The sequence below is a fragment of the Hemibagrus wyckioides genome, linkage group LG06, assembly GCF_019097595.1.
Source record: "Hemibagrus wyckioides isolate EC202008001 linkage group LG06, SWU_Hwy_1.0, whole genome shotgun sequence".
Taxonomy (NCBI): domain Eukaryota; kingdom Metazoa; phylum Chordata; class Actinopteri; order Siluriformes; family Bagridae; genus Hemibagrus; species Hemibagrus wyckioides.
Genome location: NC_080715.1, coordinates 4,907,073 through 4,922,072, shown reverse-complemented (window position 1 = coordinate 4,922,072; position 15,000 = coordinate 4,907,073). Strand labels below are relative to the sequence as shown.

The 15,000-nt window shown below is 40.4% G+C and overlaps 1 protein-coding gene across 1 annotated transcript in view; it reads left to right on the top strand.

Annotated features, from left to right (window-relative positions):
• Window positions 1-15,000, top strand: part of vwc2l (von Willebrand factor C domain containing 2 like) — a 64,529-nt gene that overhangs the window by 19,569 nt on the left and 29,960 nt on the right. The window lies entirely within an intron of this gene.

The following is a 15,000-nucleotide window of genomic DNA, read 5'->3' as shown; positions in this document are numbered from 1 at the left end:
AGCAAAAAGACCACTGAAACAGCATTTTGAAGCTCCATAATCTCCAAGTGGATCTACCCACAGTAATCCAGTGGATCTCCAAGCTGTCCACATGGTGCCATCCCCAGCAGCAGTGAGCACCACCAAACATCCCATTACAGGGGTGGACAAATAATAAATATATTAACAAGACCACTTGGAAATCAAATGGACCAGGGGAAATAATGGTACCTACAGAGTATGGTGGGTTAATTAGCTAGCTACAACATAAAGGATACCAAAATTCCTCTATAATGTGTGACTTGCAAGTTACATCAAAGATGTCACTCTTATATTATTATGAATCCATCCATCAGTATTTAACCTGGAGGTCAGAGCGGATATCTGATGGCTTTGTGTTGCGCTTTTGCGTTTTGAGTTTCCATAAAACTGCGTATTCTCTGTTCATCTCTGTACACCATTAATCTGGCTAAATAAAAGTGATCTGGTGTTCTATCGATTTGTCCTACCTTGTCAGATTTTCCTACCATAGCGCAAAATTATAGCTACATCGATCGATCCATCCTACCTCATAGAAAAATCCTGCTGCGGGTTTCTGCTTCACGTCATTTTTTGGAAAAGAAATATCATGAGAGCAACAAGTGAATAATAAAATAAACATTGAATTATTGAAATTTAAAGTTAGCCTTTAGGTTGAATTTGAGTGCATATCTATGAAGGTTCTGCATTTTGGACCTATCATACCCTGATGGGTTCGATCCCACTGACAGGTGATTATACAGTGATTCCCACTTATCTTCCATACCTGTTAAAAAATGGAATAAACAAAACAACAATAAACAGAGAACTATAAAGAAAAAAAATCTAAAAATGTATATTTTACACCAAGCAATCAAATAATTTTGAAATGATTCGCTAATCAGTGCTGCATGCCCCAAGGCAATGGACTACTGCTCGGAAGGTTGTGAGTTTGAATCCGAGGTCCACCAAGCTACTGCTGAGCAAGGCCCTTAACCCTCAATTGCTCAGTTGTAAAAAAATTAGACATATTGTAAGTTAGTCTGGATAAGGGTGTCTGCCAAAAGCCAAAAAACGTAAAATCTAACATTTGAATGAAAAATGCTAATGAATATGATCGCTGGTGCTAGCTGGCTTCATAATATGACCGTAAATGGTTCTCATTACTGCTTGGTGTCTTGGTATAATGAAAACCAACAATAAAAACTAACAGAAAGAGTCAAAAACTTACCTTACATGAAGAAATCCATTTATGGGTGTGGTGTTTAGCATGACAAAAATGATTCAAAGGTAGGACAATCTGATGGGCAGGATAACATGTCAGCTTAGTAAAAGGTAAAGCTGTGTGTAAATGTTTGCACAAGCAAAGCCAAACTAAAATATTCCTCTAGACCTGCAAAACACCCATAAAACACCATAAATGGTAAAGAGAGCAAGAAGCACAAAAGGGTTAAGGCTGAACAGCAGAAGTAAAAGTTATTTTGACTCACTAATATATAAGGATATACAGCTATGGGGTAACTGTCCATTTCAGGAACTGTCATGTCCTTAAATACTATAATATGATACACATTATTATTATTTCTGCACAATTGGATTATTTATTTATCAATTGTTTCCCCATCATAAATACTATAACATGATACACATTATTATCATTTTTGCACACTTACTGGAAAGTTGGTTGACTGGTTGGTTGTTTTTCTCATCATAAATACTGTAATATGATTAACATTATTATTATTATTATTATTATTATTATTAGACAATTATTGGACTGATTATTTATTTAATTATTTATGCATTAATTAATCAATGAAATTTTTTCCCTCATAAATACTGTAATATGATACACATTATTAGTATTTTTGCACACTTATTGGACTTTTTTATTTATTTATTATTTATTATTATTTTTTCTATCATAAATACTGTGATACGATTATATGAATATATGAATATAGTTATAGTTATAGTATATTTTTACAAAAGAAGTCAGTATTGGGTAAGGTGAGAAAACTCCACATATGATATCAGGAGAAGTGAATTTTTAAAAAATATCCCTGTCACATTTCTGAAATCCTCACTGTATCTGCATCCATCAGTCTGAGTCATTTTAGTCTTGTAGTTATGATAGCAGTCGGTGTCAGTGAGCTCGGATCTCATGTTGTTCGGTATTTACTCGTTAAAGTCTTGTGTCAGTCAGGAATCTCGGTGGAGCCACTTAACACCTGGCCAGCTGCAGTGAATCTGCAGTGAATAGCCTGAAGCTTTGAGGCGAATTCACATCCCCAAGCCTGTGAGCGAAGGCTGGGATGTAAGCTCTAAACGAGCTCAGCCAAGCTCATGGGATCTCCAGACTGATAGCGGTGGTGATTAGAGTCGATGTGCATCTCGCAGCACCTCCACATGCTGGGAAGAAAAAAGAAAACGAGACGCTGCGTATAGATCTATAGCTCTGGGACCTCGGGGCATTCAGGCGCCGACTGAATCGGATAACTCCTGCCGTTCTCGAAGTGTTCGAATCGTCTAGGGTTATTGCCTAATTTTCCACGCTTGCGAAGTTCAGCCTCCATCCGTAGATGGCTGAGGTGCGCATGAATGATTTTTCAATCAAGAGTCGCGTCCATGCCGACTTCGATACGAAGCGCAGGACGATTCGTAACAACAACGAAAAATCAGCTTGAAATAAAGCTTAATGAGGAGGCTGATGAAGTACACCTGAGTGAATGATGGATGGTTCTGTGCTCAGTTTAAAATGTCAGCGTCCACATCGAGTGAACACACCCCTCAAACACACACATACCCACACACACCCACATACCCACACACACACACCCACCACATTGTGTTGGACTGCTCCTGAAATAAAAAGTACCTGAAATTAAACGCTCCAAATGATGTCCCAGTCTACTCGCCTGAAGAAACGTTTTAATTTCACACACCGATGAGAATCACACAAGTAGGCCAACACCAAAACTGGAGCTGTGAACTGGTTCCGACGAGTTAAAATCCCCAAAAGTCAGAGACTAAACACGTTTATCACATAGCGCTTGTATACTGAAGCTCAGACAATGGAAAATATAACAGATATATGGATACAACAATCTATTCATATCAAGACAATATGCTCAGATATATCATATCACAATACCACATGACATTACAAGACACAGTATGGATACTGTACATGATATGGGATATAGGACCGCTAACAAGCTGACAACAAAACTGCACTATGCAATGATTTAGCATCAAATAAGTTGCCTTCAATTGCGATGTGTCGTAAATTCAAAATTTTGATACATACGATGTTTGAGAAAATATGTGTATATGGATCATTTATCACAATATCATTATTAATGTATATAAATAAAGATTATAATATATATTCACAGATATGACCAAAGAAATTTTTTGTTTTTCCTAATATTTGTTTACAAAAAAATCTATTTATTTTTTTAAATACTGAATATAACTTTCTGGTGTTTTGTTATCAAACTTCAGCAAAGTTAGTCATTGTGATATACAGTATTTGTATCATACCCATGTCTATAGCATGATATTCTTTGCCTTATATCAAAGCTTTGTTGAATTCTGGATTCTGATTGGTCAGAAGTTGTTAATTAATATATCAATGTGCTCATTCCTGTCCATTTATTATTTTTATAGCAGCAGCTTGTTCACAGAAAAGGACTCGCTATTTCAACAGATTATAAAGTGTGTGAAAAGATGTGTAAAGCAAACTTCAGCAATATTTAATCAAGCCTGACTTTTAAACTGCGTCCCAAATGATGTACTAGACACTACATGCTCACACACTCTAGTGTTCTATCACACTAATGCACTTTAAGGTCTTGTGTATAAAATTTAAGAAGGTTTATCTCATCTCAAAAGGAATATTTTTACTAACAGGAAGTATAATCCGTTTTCCAGTGAGGGGGAATGCTAAACTAGCTAAATTAAAAGACATTTGTAGGACGTCTCGCCCAAAACATTCTAAGCAGGTCCAGGTGACGTGAATAAGACTGATGATCTCCTCATCATGGCACCTGTTAGTGGGTGGGATATATTAGGCAGCAAGACAACATTTTGTCCTCAATGTTGATGTGTTAGAAACAGGAAAAATGGACAAGTGTAAGGATTTGAAAGAGACGAAGGGCCAAATTGTGATGGCTAGACCACTGGATCAGAGCATCTCCAAAACTGCAGCTCTTGTGCAGTTCTATCAAAAGTGGTCCAAGGAACAGTGGTGAACCGGGGACAGGGTCATGGGCAGCCAAGGCTCATGTTGACTTGACCTCCAAATTCCCCAGATCTCAGTCCAATCAAGCATCTCTGGGATGTGTTGGACAAACAAGTCCGATCCATGGAGGCTTCACCTCGCAACTTAGAGGACTGCTGTTAACATCTTGGTGCCAGATACCACAGCACACCTTCAGGGATCTAGTTGAGTCCATGCCTCGACGGGACAGGGCTGTTTTGGCAGCAAAAGGGGGACAAACACAATATTAGTCATAATGTTATGGCTGATCAGTGTACATTACAGCACAGTGAAATTCCTTCTTCACATATCCCAACTTTGGAAGTTGGGGGCGGAGCACAGGGTCAGCCATGATACAGCACCCCCTGGAGAAGTAAGTGTTAAGGGCCTTGCTCAGGGGCCGAACAGCCTTAACCACTTGAGCCAACAGTGTGTGTAAAGTGTGTAAAAATTCACACAGGATGCTGAACTTCAGGAACATTTGATGTGCCAGACAGATGACCTCATTTCCTTCTGCTAACTGAGAACAATGACACAAAGTTCCAGAAAGTTCCAGAAAGTTTCAGGGCGAATTATGGTATAACAGGCTATCGAATAAGATCATCAGCTGTAACGTAACAGAAATAACATTTATAACATTTCCTTTGTAGCATATGAAATAAAAACTCTGAACGAAAGTTAAAGTAGGATTCTGAGGATTGTGGAGTCATTGAACCTGTTTTAGTGATTATCTGAGCGTGTAAAAATTCACATGTTGAACTTCAGGAAAGGTTGATGTGCCAGCCAGATGACCTCGTTTTTTTCAGCTGTAAATGCTAACACAGCTAACCGAGAACAATGACACAAAGGTATTCCAGGAAGAATTCAGGAATATCAGGCTCTAGAATAGGATCATCAGCTGTAACGTTACAGGCATAACGTCCAGGCAATGCTTTATAAACATTTCCTTTATCGCATATTAAATAAAAGCATTAGGAATGTAAAAACTAGGATCCTGGGGAGGCATTGAGTCTTCACAGTGGTTAAATATTCGTTTCATTTTTCATTGAACCGTTTTTCGTGATTATCTGAGCATATAAAAATTCACATAGGATGCTGAACTTCAGGAAAGTTTGATGTGCCAGAGAGACGACCTCATTTTTTTTCCTAGCACTCAGTTTAAATGTGTATCATTCGCTCACTGCTGTAGAGTCAAAACAACAGTGCACTCTAGAGTCCACGAATCAATTAGAGATGCTTCCCACGGATGGCTGCACTCTCCTTTCATTTTCCAGAGTCAGAAACAGAGAACAATAGATTGATGCACAGTGGGTTTAAATTAACCTGCTCTTGCAGTAAATTAAGTTATCTACGTTGTAAGATGAGTGTATCACAGCTTCCCTTACTAGTTCAAAGTTTTCCCCATCCTCATCTCACTGCTACCGAAGTGTCCCAGTTTGGAATTAGTTCCCCGTATACAGGATTAGAGTGGGGCGACCTGATGCCCTCAGGGGAACGCGAGGCATTTTGCGTTATTAAGAGTGTTCTGCTTACAGCATGTCTGAGCCAAGTAATCAAGGGCTTGATGATTACTTCATAAATTGGTTTGGGAGTGGCTGAAATGAGAAGTGAAAGATGCAACATGTTTCTCCTCAGGATTAAAATGGGAGCAAAAATTACCAACTGCAGGAGGGTGTAAAATAACGTAATAATAGTAGAGGAGTTCATATTCAGTCCGATGATTTGATTTTAAAACACCTGGAATAAGAAAATGAGATTAACTAGTGGTTAATGGTTGAAGTTTTCAATTTGAGGTCTTTGAAGCATGGTGGTGGTCGCACCTTGAAGCATAGACACTATATTGCCAAAAGTATTCGCTCACCTGCCTTGACTCGCATATGAACTTAAGTGACATCCCATTCCTAATCCATAGGGTTCAATATGACCCACCCTTTGCAGCTATAACAGCTTCAACTCTTCTGGGAAGGCTGTCCACAAGGTTTAGGAGTGTGTTTATGGGAATTTTTGACCATTCTTCCAGAAGCGCATTTGTGAGGTCACACACTGATGTTGGACGAGAAGGCCTGGCTCTCAGTCTCCGCTCTAATTCATCCCAAAGGTGTTCTATCAGGTTCAGGTCAGGACTCTGTGCAGCCCAGTCAAGTTCCTCCACACCAGACTCTGTCATCCATGTCTTTATGGACCTTGCTTTGTGCACTGGTGCACAGTCATGTTGGAAGTGGAAGGGGCCAGCTCCAAACTGTTCCCACAAAGTTGGGAGCATGGAATTGTCCAAAATGTCTTGGTATGCTGAAGCATTCAGAGTTCCTTTCACTGGAACTAAGGGGCCAAGCCCAGCTCCTGAAAAACAACCCCACACCATAATCCCCCCTCCACCAAACTTTACACTTGGCACAATGCAGTCAGACAAGTACCGTTCTCCTGGCAACCGCCAAACCCAGACTCGTCCATCAGATTGCCAGATGGAGAAGCGCGATTCGTCACTCCAGAGAACGCGTCTCCACTGCTCTAGAGTCCAGTGGCAGCGTGCTTTACACCACTGCATCCAACGCTTTACATTGTACTTGGTGATGTATGGCTTGGATGCAGCTGCTCGGCCATGGAAACCCATTCCTTGAAGCTCTCTGAGCACTGTTCTTGAGCTAATCTGAAGGCCACATGAAGTTTGGAGGTCTGTAGCGATTGACTCTGCATCCGCTGACCCCGCTCCGTCAGTTTACGTGGCCTACCACTTCGTGGCTGAGTTGCTGTCATTCCCAAACACTTCCACATTCTTATTAATACAGCTGACAGTTGACTGTGGAATATTTAGGAGCGAGGAAATTTCACAACTGGATTTGTTGCACAGGTGGCATCCTATCACAGTTCCACGCTGGAATTCACTGAGCTCCTGAGAGCGACCCATTCTTTCACAAATGTTTGTAAAAACAGTCTGCATGCCTAGGTGCTTGATTTTATACACCTGTGGCCATGGAAGTGATTGGAACACCTGATTCTGATTATTTGGATGGGTGAGCGAATACTTTTGGCAATATAGTGTATCTGAATCTATAATCCCACTTGTTCTCAGACTAATGCCCTTCTTACCTGTTCACTGACTTTTGGTAGATGCCTTCCTCTTGGCCAGTGGTTCTCAAAGAGGCATCTGTGAAGCAAAGTGGTGGGAGCATCTTGTTGGGCATTTCTATGACATTTCCATTCATTCTCTTTACCTAGTGACTTTTAGTAGATGCCCTCTTAGTGGTCAGTGTTTCTCAAGTAGGTGTCTGTGAAGCATGGTGGTGGTAGCATCATGTTCAGCCTTTTTTATGATTACTTTTTTCTCTGACTTGATCATGTTAGGAGTCACCCTTCATGTCTCAGATCAAGAAGACATCTTTATTATAGCACAGTGGAATTCTTTTCTTTGCATATTCCAACTGAGAATGGGGTCAGAGCACAGGGGCATAATGTAATAATAGTGGAGTTCATATTCTGTGTATATCATTAGGTATGTTACAGCACCCTGTGAGCAGAGAGAGTTAAGGTCCTTGCTCAGTTGCCCTGCAGTGGCAGTTTGGTGGTACTGGGACTTGAACCCCAACCTTCTGATCAACAATCCATAGCCTTAGCCACTGTCCCAACTCAAATGCCCCCTCACTTGTTCAAAACTGTTTTGAGGATGTCTTCCTCTTGGCCAGTGTTCCTTAAAGTCAGGTCTGTGAAGCATAGTGGTGGTAGCATTCTATCAAAGGTTATTTTTAGACTCTTGGTTCACTGATGGATTAAATACCCACCTTACTGGATCCCTAAGTGTTGTTGGATATCTGAGTCAATGGTTCTCAAAGTGGGGTCTGGAGATACTGCGTTGGAATTGTTATTTTAAATAAGCACATTTGTTTTCATACATCCATCAATTGATTTGTGCATGGTTGTACAAGCTTTGGTGTCAGAAGCTCATATCTTTGTTTTTATCCCATGGTAAGGAACGACAAAAGCATTTTTCAAGCTTATGATAAAGCCCCAAAATTGGACAAAGTGAGTTAGAGACTGAGATTTTTCACAAATTTTAAATATTTTTTAGTAATAGAATGATGGCTGTCAAGTAAAAGGTCCAACAAATTCCACTGACTTTTTAAGGACAGCATTAGTCCGAGAAGCAGCCAAGAGGCTAAGAATAGCCCTCAAAATGGCCCTATCACTGTGCTTCACTATAGGGTAGGTGTTCTCTCAGTGTTGAGTTTTTGCCAAACCAAGTTTCAGGGCTGGAATGTTACAATTTGGTCTCATAAAACCAGAGAACCAATATGCCTTTTGGCAAATGACAAGCAAGAGTTCATTGTCCTGCACTTGTTTTTCATTATGGTTATGTTTAGGTATGTCCAAAAACATTAATATTTTGATTATTGATTGGTGTATTATTTTCTCATTACATATTTGACACAGTGATCGTTTATTATTACATTTAAATAGGAATTTAAACTAAATTCCTAGCATGTTTACATTGTAGTAATTTAGTTTACGGTTTAATTTTGCCTGGATTAATAGCCTTGGGAGAACACAGAGGGGAGATATCAGATCTTGTAGATATGATTTATCTATCACTCCTCTAACGCTCCATATAGTGGCTAGTTCTAACAGGTTTATGTGTGATTATAATAGTGTACAAGTAGCTCTTCTCTAGATTTAAGGATGTGCTGCAACAGCCTGTATTAAATAGAAATGTAGTATGTAGTTCTACTTTTTGTAGATTGATGACAGAATCTGAATTAAGTCCATTTCAGATTCTGGTTGTAAATCTACAAAATGAATACTTATGCGAGCCAAAACTTAATACATTTTTTTGTAAGTAGACAGGATTTAGGGAGCATGACTTATAGTCTGAAAAATATAGTAAGTAAAGCGAATGCAGACAGCTCTGACACCTCAGAGCCTGATATGAGGCTGAGAGCTGGTCTTCTGCCCTCACTTGAGAATTCTGCTAGACAGATAGATAAGCTTTTCCAAACATTGCGGTATTTGAATGGATTTATTGCTTTTCACCGTTTAGAGGAGGTGTGTGGAACTCTGAAAATGTATAATACAAAAATAGAGTAAAAATAAATCAACAAACTTGAGTGATGAACAGTAAAACGTCTGCCCTAAGGGTCGTATTCGGAAAGAAATTAATACTGAATTTTAATGTTATTCTTCAGAACTCAATATTATCTACAGATTAAGCTCTACTCTGAGAATTACAGATTTATGTTACGCCTGATTATGTCAATGATCCGGATCTTATGCTTTGTTCTTGCGCATTTGCTATGATCACAAAAGCAGTGCTCTTATCAGCATTGTGCTTGTGAAATCAGTTTGTAAAAATCCATCACCTGCATTGTGTGTTATATAACCAACATGTGCATTAAGATTTCCTCAACAACTCTTGTGTTTCAATTACATAATGTCAGAAAAGTAAACGTAGGTTTTAACAGCCTGCACTTAATATTTTCAGAGTCGTCGACACTCCAGAAAGATTTGGCAGCAGATTGAGTACACTCATCCAGAGAGCGCCAGTCAGCAGGATCAACTGTCTATTCATGTGTTAATAACGTTTTGGGATTCATGCTGTGCTACAGGATGACAACCGTGACAAATCTTTGATTGCAAGAGTGCCATCAAAGCACAAAGAGACAGAAAAACATCTCTGTCACACGTTTAAGCTAATTGCAGACTGCTTGCCAAACAGGATGTAATTACTGGTAAACTCCTTCCAACAGATGCGGTTATGACACTATGACAATTTTCCTAATAGACTGATGCATGTAAGTCGGAATATTTGCGTCTGTCAGTTTAGTGATCATGGGCTAAGGAGAATGAGGCATCTGAGCAGGTTCACCACAAATATTGTGACATATTATGGAAGACGTTTTAGAGAGCTCTGTATTTATCTCTGTAAGCACAGTACAGAAGCATGTCAGACATGACTCCAGTTACCCAGCACCTGTCCTATCCTGCTCCACTATGGTCCATCCCCAGCCTTCTCCTAGCCCTTCCTGCCCTGACATGACCTTCTCCTACCTTTACCATCCCTGACCCTACTCTGCTTCAACCTTGCCCCATTCCTGTCCCACCCTACCCCCATACCAAACTTACTCTGCCCTATCGCTGTCCCACCCGGCCCTATCTCTGCCCCAGCATGCCCCATTCCTAAGGCACTCTGAACCATCTTTCTCCCTATCTACACTATCCCACCTCACTTTGCCCTGTCCCTTTCCAACACTGCCCTATCCCTGACTGACCCTGCCCATGACTCTCCCACTCTGCTCCATCCATGTCCCATTATACTTAATTCTCTCCCCCCTTTTCCCTGCTCCTTTCCCAGTCTTTCCCATCCGAGTGGTGCTTTAAATTGTTCCTACCCTACTCAGACTCATTCCTGTCCCACTGTACCCCATCTCTGTACTACTCTGCCCTATCCCTGTTCTACTTTGCTCTGTTTCTTGTTCTTTCTTCTCTGTTCCTTTTTCCACTGTGCCCCATACAAATGGTTTCTGCCCCACTTTGCCGTCTCCTTGCCACATTCTACCCTGTTCCTATACCCCTTTCTCCCCGTCCCTGTTCCTCTTTCCTCTGTTGCTGTCCCATACCCCACTTTTCCTGTCCCATTCTGCCCCATCCTCTGTCTGCCTCAACTTGCAATGACCTTTTTCCACCCTACCTCTCCTTTGTCAATCCCTACAACACCCCTTACCCCCTAACACAGCTCCCTATCCCTGCCATGCCCCTTTCCCTACTTGCCCCATCCCTGCCCTCGGTCCCCTGTCCCACTGGTATATATTTTGCATGTTGATTTAAAAACAGTCATGCTGTTACTGGAACAGTCATGCTGTTACTTCATCGCACCACACCATAGTTGATCAGTTACCTCTAACAGCACATCAGGTGCAGTTTGAACAGTTACCCAGACATGTTCATACCCTGCAAATCCTCATGGCACCTCACTGAGTCTTGGATTTGATATGAACTATTTAGACTTGGTTGAATGCTGCGATTACACAGTGACTCGTTTGCTACATTATTTGTGCACTGAACTGTGAATTGAAAATCTTTCAGAGCCTAAATGTGTTGACTATTTTATAGCCAGTTTTACAGCCTACTTTATAGCCCACTTAATGAGTGTTGAAGGTATGGAGCACATTAGTATGGCAATATTTAATTTGTGTGTGCAGCCTTTTTTTATATACAGTATATATAGGTTTCTGTTCTATCTGCTGGCGGGCTGACAGCTGCTGAAGAAAAAAATCTGGATGTTAAAATATGCTGATAATCATGTTATGGGTAAGGAAGAAATAGCAAACGGTGATGAAGCCGTGTTACTGTTACCACCCTGATGTTGATTGTTTTATTTTAATATCTTGGGCATAAGTGTTTTATTCCTTATGTTCAACAGCAATCTGCCAGTGTTTATACCACCACCCCCATGCTGCAGCTGCTGCAGCTGCTACGTCCATGTACTGTAGCTTATACATCATTTATGTAAATGGAGAAAATGAATGAATTAATGAATGGATATATGAACATATGAAGCTGAATGAAGATGACAGTAGGATGTAGCATATAGTCTATCCTGTACGTCGCAAAATACAAACAAGCAAAAGGAAACAAGCGCCAAACCTATCCTAATTAGCTAATAGCTAAGATTAACACAAATAAGCTAGTTGTACCTAGTTCTTAAGTATTTTAGTGCTGTAGACAATGTAAAGGCAGAATTAGGAAAGTAAGGTACTGTACTTACACTTAGCATCATGTACTAAACAATTTTACATACATTTAGACAATATTGATAGTATTAGGAATCTGATTCTCACCCAAACTGGATAGTTAAAGATTCAAGAAAGGCCAGTTGATGTTTTTACAGTCTTGAACTATTCAGTTTGGGTGAGTCTGCACAATCTGTAGCCTCAGATTCCTGTTCTTGCTTGACAGGAGTGGAAATAGATGTGGTCTTCTACTGTTGTAGCCACTCCACTTCAAGGTTTAACATGTTGTGAGTGGATTTTCTGCTTACCACCATTCAATATAATGGTTATTTGGGTTACCGTAGCCTTCCAGTAAGCTCTGCCCTTTTTTTGTCTAGACTGCTGCTGCTATCTTGATGTTTTCTGGTTCGTACATTTGTCACACCTCTCTGGGTAAAGTGTGAGATGATTATGTGCAAAAATTTCATGAGCTCTGCAATGTCTGAAACAACAACAACCATTTTGCCAGATGATCGGCATGTGAATGAGCCGTTGTAAAGAGGTCTGGGAATATCATTGTATAGAACTAAACACTGCTATATGTGTAAGCTCTTTAGATCTTTAATAGTTAAAGTCGAAATATGAGATTTCCATGAGCTTAGCATAAATCTTTCCATGGAGGTTAAAACCAAAGATAAGAATGTCTGTCTAGGGGCAGAGGAGCTTATGGAAAATGGTCCAGTTTGTTAGAAAGGTCTTTGTAAAAATAAAAAATAACAATCTTGGAACAGGCAGAAAGCAGAGAGTGCACGCTAAGGTAACACTTGATTGATCATGAGGATTAGTGTACTCGCGGTTCTTTATTTCCTTTATAGCATTGCCCTTTGGTGGCTATTTTATTCCAGTGACCTTTCACAAAGTGAAGTGTTTAAGTCTGTCTTTAGAGACTGTGACTCGAGGCTGTAAAGTATTAAATGTGAAACATTATATGGGCAGAAACTCCTTCATATTCAACTCTGCCTCAGTGCACTAACGTTCTTTAGCCTCGGAAACGAGCCCCTCGCAGTTAAAGGGAAAGTTCACATACCCCGGTTCCCACCGGACCGACTGCCCTTATCGCCACCTAGCAGAGGTTTATTAGTGCCCAGGCTTTGGTTGGTGCCAATTACACAGCGTGTGAAGAATGAAAGTCATGACCACTGGTGGACCAGCAGGCCGAGCTCCTATAATTCCCCAGTTCCGCCATAGTGACCTTTTTTAGATGCCGCATCCCTGCTGCCAGGATCGCTCAACATAAACACACGACCACGTCCCGATTAGATTAATTGGCAAGTCATGACACACAGATACACACCTAAAGCAGAAAAGGTCATTGCACAGCAGGGGTATTTAACACATCGCTCTGGCAAAGTGAGGAAAGCCATAAACTACAGAAAATTTCCTGAGTTGTGACATAAGCCTGGGGATATGGTAGTTTAGTGGTTAAGGTGCTGGGGTGCTGAGTAGAAGGTTATGAGTTTGAATCCCAGGTCCACCATCCCAGCTGCCACTGCTGGGCCCCTGAGCAAGGCCCTTAATGCTCAGTTGTATAAAATGAGATCAATTGTGAGTTGCTCTGGTTAAGGACATCTGCCAAATGCCAGAGATGTTGGTTTCTGTGATGAAACACTTCCAGCTTTACCTTGGACTCTAGCACTGACACTGGAGACTCATTCCATAAACGTTACCATAACATTATTAATCCTTTTTTGTGCCATACAAGACCTGATTGAACGATTGAGGCGTTACTATAGAAACAAGACTCCACGTTGGTGTTCATTAGAATGAAATGGCTCGGATCGTTCATGGGGAAGACGATCGGGAGTTGTGAGGGAGTTTTTAATCACTCTGGTTCAGCAGACGGCTTCATAGCTGAGCTTTACTCAAGCCCTGGTGTAAAAAAGCAGGGGTTCTGTTTTTCCATCAGAGTATTGTGCATTGTAGCGAACTGCAAACAAAAGCATTTTTACATTCACAAAGTTGCATCCAGCCACAATTGAGAGTTGTTTACCCTGATTAACTCGCAGGGAAGATGTTTTATTACAGCAACAAGTAAATGTGCTCTGAACGCCTATGGGGATTATGTTTGTCGAAGCTTTTTAATAGGTTCTCGAACAAACATGACCACAGTGCGTTTTTTTTTTTCTTTGCAGATTAGATGGTGCTGATCTTTCAAATGGAATATAAATGGTATGCTTGTGAAACACCTACATGGTGGAGTGGAGTAATATTGACAAAATATCGAGGTCTGATTATCAAAGATATTATTATATACAGTCTTCTTTTGAAGACATTTGGTTTTGAGTTTGAGATTGGCATCTAGACTATTTCAACAACCCAGAAGATTTCAGCCTTGCTAGCAGACCATTCAATTGTGCGGTGAGCAAAAATATCGGAACAAATAGCTGTAAAGTAAATAAGACTTTGTATTTAGTTGCATATATCTTGCCTGAAATATCTGCAACAATCATGTGACATCACCAAATCTTACTTCTGTGAAGCTTTCTGTGAAGGTTATTTTGTGTTTCAGATGGTTTATCTCTTCAGTCTCCTGTTCAGGAGATGAAATGTTGCTCACTTGATTAAAACTGCTGAGTGGCTGGTCCAGTGTAAAACCTTCCACTTTTCCCCCTTGATGAAGTCCTGTGTTATCTTGGCAGTGCTTTTTGAATAATCGCCAGTGTCTTGGGCGTTTCTCCCAATTAATTTGGACGCGTTTCTCTGTAAACTGGAGAACAGAATGTTTCTGTAGTCTTCACTTATTAGTAGAATTCATTCTGCCTCTACCATCATGAGCTCCATCATCAAATGAAGATTAATGAGGATGTTTCAGAAGCAGCCATGCAAGCCCAAATCCTGACACTACCACCACCATGTTTCCCAGATGAGCTCAGATGTTCTGGATCATGAGCAGATCCTTTCCACACTTTGGTCTTTTCATCAGTTTGCCAAAGGTTCATTTACATTCCAGAGCTTTTGTGGAACATCTCTGTACTTCTTTGT